This window comes from Zeugodacus cucurbitae, chromosome Y (assembly GCF_028554725.1).
Source record: "Zeugodacus cucurbitae isolate PBARC_wt_2022May chromosome Y, idZeuCucr1.2, whole genome shotgun sequence".
In the NCBI taxonomy this organism is placed as follows: domain Eukaryota; kingdom Metazoa; phylum Arthropoda; class Insecta; order Diptera; family Tephritidae; genus Zeugodacus; species Zeugodacus cucurbitae.
This window is the reverse complement of record NC_071673.1, coordinates 10187501-10194205: the sequence shown is the minus strand read 5'-3', so window position 1 is coordinate 10194205 and position 6705 is coordinate 10187501. Positions and strand designations below refer to the sequence as shown.

Sequence of the window (6705 nt, the reverse complement as noted above, 5' to 3'; positions counted from 1 at the left end):
AAAATGTATAAAAAATGATATTATTTGAAAGTTTAACAAATACAAGAAGAAACATCGTCCTTACATTAATAATTATATTATATATGTATAGAGAACGAAAATTCTTTCTCACGATAAGATACACAGTCTCAAAGTCCGAATAAGACCGCAATAAATAATACAATAATATGAAATTTAAATGACATGAAGTAAATTATTTAATCCGACCATAGTAGAAGAAATTTCATAATTATTTATTGTCGCGATTTCGTTCTCCTTTGCATTGTGTATATGTCGTGTACTTAATTTTCAAATATTGAAAATATCATTATAAAAATTTATATAGTATAAAAAATATTATATAAATGAATAAAAAATATTATTCTGGTTGATCCTGCCAGTAGTTATATGCTTGTCTCAAAGATTAAGCCATGCATGTCTAAGTACAAACAAATTAAAAGTGAAACCGCAAAAGGCTCATTATATCAGTTATGGTTCCATAGATCGTTAACAGTTACTTGGATAACTGTGGTAATTCTAGAGCTAATACATGCAAAATAAACACGGACCTTTTGGAACGTGTGCTTTTATTAGGCTAAAACCAAGCGATCGTAAGATCGTTATATTGGTTGAACTCTAGATAACTTGCAGATCGTATGGTCTCGTACCGACGACAGATCTTTCAAATGTCTGCCCTATCAACTTTTGATGGTAGTATCTAGGACTACCATGGTTGCAACGGGTAACGGGGAATCAGGGTTCGATTCCGGAGAGGGAGCCTGAGAAACGGCTACCACATCTAAGGAAGGCAGCAGGCGCGTAAATTACCCACTCCCAGTTCGGGGAGGTAGTGACGAAAAATAACAATACAGGACTCATATCCGAGGCCCTGTAATTGGAATGAGTACACTTTAAATCCTTTAACAAGGACCTATTGGAGGGCAAGTCTGGTGCCAGCAGCCGCGGTAATTCCAGCTCCAATAGCGTATATTAAAGTTGTTGCGGTTAAAACGTTCGTAGTTGAATTTGTGCTTCATACGGGTAGTACAGCTATAATTGTGGTATGTACATTACCTTATGTATGCAAGCGTATTACCGGTGGAGTTCTTATATGTAATTAATACAATGTATTTTTTATATATTCCTCCTATTTAAACCTGCTTCAGTGCTCTTCATCGAGTGTTGTTGTGGGCCGGTACAATTACTTTGAACAAATTAGAGTGCTTAAAGCAGGCTCCAAATGCCTGAATATTTTGTGCATGGAATAATGAAATAAGACCTCTGTTCTACTTTCATTGGTTTTTAGATCAAGAGGTAATGATTAATAGAAGCAGTTTGGGGGCATTAGTATTACGACGCGAGAGGTGAAATTCTTGGACCGTCGTAAGACTAACTTAAGCGAAAGCATTTGCCAAAGATGTTTTCATTAATCAAGAACGAAAGTTAGAGGTTCGAAGGCGATCAGATACCGCCCTAGTTCTAACCATAAACGATGCCAGCTAGCAATTGGGTGTAGCTACTACTATGGCTCTCTCAGTCGCTTCCCGGGAAACCAAAGCTTTTGGGCTCCGGGGGAAGTATGGTTGCAAAGCTGAAACTTAAAGGAATTGACGGAAGGGCACCACCAGGAGTGGAGCCTGCGGCTTAATTTGACTCAACACGGGAAAACTTACCAGGTCCGAACATAAGCGTGTAAGACAGATTGATAGCTCTTTCTCGAATCTATGGGTGGTGGTGCATGGCCGTTCTTAGTTCGTGGAGTGATTTGTCTGGTTAATTCCGATAACGAACGAGACTCAAATATATTAAATAGATGCTTTCAGGATTATGGTGTTGAAGCTTATATAGCCTTCATTCATGAGTTCATCTTGAATGTGCAAGTGTTTGAATGTGTTTATATAAGTGGAGCCGTACCTGTTGGTTTGTCCCATTATAAGGACACTAGCTTCTTAAATGGACAAATTGCGTCTAGCAGTAACGAGATTGAGCAATAACAGGTCTGTGATGCCCTTAGATGTCCTGGGCTGCACGCGCGCTACAATGAAAGTATCAACGTGTATTTCCTAGACCGAGAGGTCCGGGTAAACCGCTGAACCACTTTCATGCTTGGGATTGTGAACTGAAACTGTTCACATGAACTTGGAATTCCCAGTAAGTGTGAGTCATTAACTCGCATTGATTACGTCCCTGCCCTTTGTACACACCGCCCGTCGCTACTACCGATTGAATTATTTAGTGAGGTCTCCGGACGTGATCACTGTGACGCCTTGTGTTTCACGGTTGTTTCGCAAAAGTTGACCGAACTTGATTATTTAGAGGAAGTAAAAGTCGTAACAAGGTTTCCGTAGGTGAACCTGCGGAAGGATCATTATTGTGTTCCTATCCGTAAATATTATAAAAAAACAAACAAACAAACAAACAAACAAACAAACAAAAAAAGAATAAAAAAGAAAAATTATTTTCTTTTTTTTCTTTTCATTCATTTATTTGAATGTTTTTCTTTTTTTTCTTTTTTTTTTTACTCCTTGTATTGTAGTATAATGAAAATTATATCGCATACATTGTATTTGAACGCAACAAACCTTTAAACATATATAGTTGTACTTATTATTTATAAAAATAATATAAATGATAAGTTAATTTGTTCTCATTAACGTGTAATTCCTTAAAAATATATAGAAATTAAATAAAATGTAATAAAAAAGGAATTACTGTTTTTGTTGGACTAAGACATGCGCAACTTGTAAATGTTTGGGTTGAAAATTACAATTTATTGAAAGATGTTTTAAAATAATTTATATATTATATACGAAAACGAAATGTTATTCTTTCAATAAATTAAAAACTCTTGACGTTAAATTAAAATAAACAAAAAATTATCACTCTAAGCGGTGGATCACTCGGCTCATGGGTCGATGAAGAACGCAGCTAACTGTGCGTCATCGTGTGAACTGCAGGACACATGAACATCGACATTTTGAACGCATATTGCAGTCCATGCTGTTATGTACTTTAATTAATTTTAAAGTGCTGCTTGGACTACATATGGTTGAGGGTTGTAAGACTATGCTAAATTAGTTGCTTATTCTTTTAGTCAATTAAAAGAATTTAAGCACATGGTATATTACTGGATTGTATTTTTCAATCCATAATATTAATAGCATAAAAAGAAATATAGAAAATATATTCTTGAACACCTCATATTTGAACGAAATTTTATAATAAATAAGAATCTTAGTATTCCCAAAAACAATAAAATTTCAATATTATTATTTCAAATAATATATACATTTAGAGGAACGTCTAGCATAAAATATTATTTTATTCTAGGATTGCCTTAAATGTAAAAAACCAAGAAAATAATATTGTTGTTATAATGAAGTAAGTAGTACGGGATGAAAAGATTGAATATTTATTATTAAGAAAATTATATTGGTGTTAAGAAATAATTATGTATGTTTCTTTAAAATAGCAAAAAGCTAAAATATAAAATAAATATAAATATTTTTATACAACCTCAACTCATATGGGACTACCCCCTGAATTTAAGCATATTAATGAGGGGAGGAAAAGAAACTAACAAGGATTTTCTTAGTAGCGGCGAGCGAAAAGAAAATAGTTCAGCACTAAGTCACTTTGTCTATATGGCAAATGTGAGATGCAGTGTATGGAATATCTTAATATCTAGTATGAGAAATTAACGATTTAAGTCCTTCTTAAATGAGGCCATTTACCCATAGAGGGTGCCAGGCCCGTATAACGTTAATGATTACTAGAAAGATATTTCCAAAGAGTCGTGTTGCTTGATAGTGCAGCACTAAGTGGGTGGTAAACTCCATCTAAAACTAAATATAACCATGAGACCGATAGTAAACAAGTACCGTGAGGGAAAGTTGAAAAGAACTCTGAATAGAGAGTTAAATAGTACGTGAAACTGCTTAGAGGTTAAGCCCGATGAACCTGAATATCCATTATGAAAAATTCATCATTATAACTGTGATATTTATAATATTATAGTAATAGTGTGCATTTTTTTCATATAAGGACATTGTAATCTATTAACATAATAAAATATTTATCAAAAGATCATTGGTGTTAAGTTTATTCAAATTAATTTGCTTTTAGCTTATTAACATAGAATAAATACTGATGATTTGATAAAGTGTTGATAGATTTTACATATATAATGCTTAAATTCTTTTGAATTTTACAATAATATTATTATCATTGATTTTAATATTAATTGTATGCATTTATATGATTAACAATGCGAAAGATTCAGGATACCTTCGGGACCCGTCTTGAAACACGGACCAAGGAGTCTAACATATGTGCAAGTCATTGGGTTATATTAAACCTAATGGCGAAATTAACTTAACTTTTATATAATGGGATTAATTTTTAGTGAAATATTTTACTATTAATTCAATCCCGGGGCGTTCCATATAGTTATGTATAATGATAATTTATTATTATTTATACCTCTAACTGGAGCGTACCTTGAGCATATATGCTGTGACCCGAAAGATGGTGAACTATACTTGATCAGGTTGAAGTCAGGGGAAACCCTGATGGAAGACCGAAACAGTTCTGACGTGCAAATCGATTGTCAGAATTGAGTATAGGGGCGAAAGACCAATCGAACCATCTAGTAGCTGGTTCCCTCCGAAGTTTCCCTCAGGATAGCTGGTGCATTTAAATATTATGTAAAATAATCTTATCTGGTAAAGCGAATGATTAGAGGCCTTAGGGTCGAAACGACCTTAACCTATTCTCAAACTTTAAATGGGTAAGAACCTCACCTTTCTTGATATGAAGGTTGAGGTTATGATATAATGTGCCCAGTGGGCCACTTTTGGTAAGCAGAACTGGCGCTGTGGGATGAACCAAACGTAATGTTACGGTGCCCAAATTAACAACTCATGCAGATACCATGAAAGGCGTTGGTTGCTTAAAACAGCAGGACGGTGGACATGGAAGTCGTAATCCGCTAAGGAGTGTGTAACAACTCACCTGCCGAAGCAACTAGCCCTTAAAATGGATGGCGCTTAAGTTGTATACCTATACATTACCGCTAAAGTACATGATTTATAATACAATTTCGGTTGGATTATAAATTTTGAAACTTTAGTGAGTAGGAGGGTACAATGGTGTGCTTAGAAGTGTTTGGCGTAAGCCTGCATGGAGCCGCCATTGGTACAGATCTTGGTGGTAGTAGCAAATAATCGAATGAGACCTTGGAGGACTGAAGTGGAGAAGGGTTTCGTGTGAACAGTGGTTGATCACGAGTTAGTCGGTCCTAAGTTCAAGGCGAAAGCCGAAAATTTTCAAGTTTTAATGAATTGTTGAGAATATATAATTATTATGTTTTCTTCATAGTAATTAAACACTTGAATAATTTTGAACGAAAGGGAATACGGTTCCAATTCCGTAACCTGTTGAGTATCCGTTTGTTATTAAAAATGGGCCTTGTGCTCATCCTGGCAACAGGAACGACCATAAAGAAGCCGTCGAGAGGTATCGGAAGAGTTTTCTTTTCTGTTTTATAGTCGTACTACCATGGAAGTCTTTCGAAGAGAGATATGGTAGATGGACTAGAAGAGCATGACATTTACTGTTGTGTCGATATTTTCTCCTCGGACCTTGAAAATTTATGGTGGGGTTACGCAAACTTCTCAACAGGCCGTACCAATATCCGCAGCTGGTCTCCAAGGTGAAGAGTCTCTAGTCGATAGAATAATGTAGGTAAGGGAAGTCGGCAAATTAGATCCGTAACTTCGGGATAAGGATTGGCTCTGAAGATTGAGATAGTCGGGCTTGATTGGGAAGCAATACCATGGTTTATGTACTCGTTCTGGGTAAATAGAGAATTTCGGTTCTTGTTCCCCGGATAGTAGTTACGTAGCCAATTGTGGAACTTTCTTGCTAAAATTTTATAAGAATTATATCGCAAGATATATATTCTTATTTAATTATAACGATTATCAATTAACAATCAATTCAGAACTGGCACGGACTTGGGGAATCCGACTGTCTAATTAAAACAAAGCATTGTGATGGCCCTAACGGGTGTTGACACAATGTGATTTCTGCCCAGTGCTCTGAATGTCAAAGTGAAGAAATTCAAGTAAGCGCGGGTAAACGGCGGGAGTAACTATGACTCTCTTAAGGTAGCCAAATGCCTCGTCATCTAATTAGTGACGCGCATGAATGGATTAACGAGATTCCTACTGTCCCTATCTACTGAGTTGTTTGTAGAACCTCGAAGTGAACGGACGTGTTTGCGCATCATTGCGAGTTTTTAAAAGCGATTTTTAAGTATTTTTCAGTGTTTCTGAAAGTGATAAAATTTTTCGGTTTTTCCGGTCTGTCGGTAGCCTGTAGTGAAATAGACACAGTAAGCAGGTACGTGAGGGATTATACACATCGTGTGTATTCCCAAAAGTGTGTAAGGATAGCGGCTTAGGCCATTAACTAGTGTGTGGATTAGTGAACAAAGTGTGGGATTTCCCAGCAGTGCGGATATAGCGGCATCTGCCATAACAAACATTGTGTACAGTGCAGGTAGTGAAAGTTCTGTGTTTTTGTTGTGCGCGAGTGTAGGAGAAATGCCTCCACCACGGAGGAGAGGGGCAAAAGCCCCAGCGGAGAGCGAAGACTCCGGGCCTTCAACTTGGCCTTGGCCAACTTGAAACGCTTTGTGGTTGTTGTGCATATGCAGACGAC

General features: G+C 36.3%; 2 non-coding genes and 1 pseudogene across 2 annotated transcripts; all 3 read left to right on the top strand.

The window, feature by feature from the left end:
• Positions 1–360: 360 nt before the first annotated feature.
• Positions 361–2350, top strand: LOC128923605 (small subunit ribosomal RNA). Its single transcript, XR_008472373.1, has one exon. It is a non-coding gene; the product is annotated as a small subunit ribosomal RNA (ribosomal RNA).
• Positions 2351–2859: 509 nt separating this feature from the next.
• LOC128923583 (5.8S ribosomal RNA) lies at positions 2860–3038 on the top strand. The gene has a single exon (XR_008472357.1). It is a non-coding gene; the product is annotated as a 5.8S ribosomal RNA (ribosomal RNA).
• Positions 3039–3491: 453 nt separating this feature from the next.
• Positions 3492–6705, top strand: part of LOC128923606 (large subunit ribosomal RNA) — a 6077-nt pseudogene continuing 2863 nt past the window's right edge.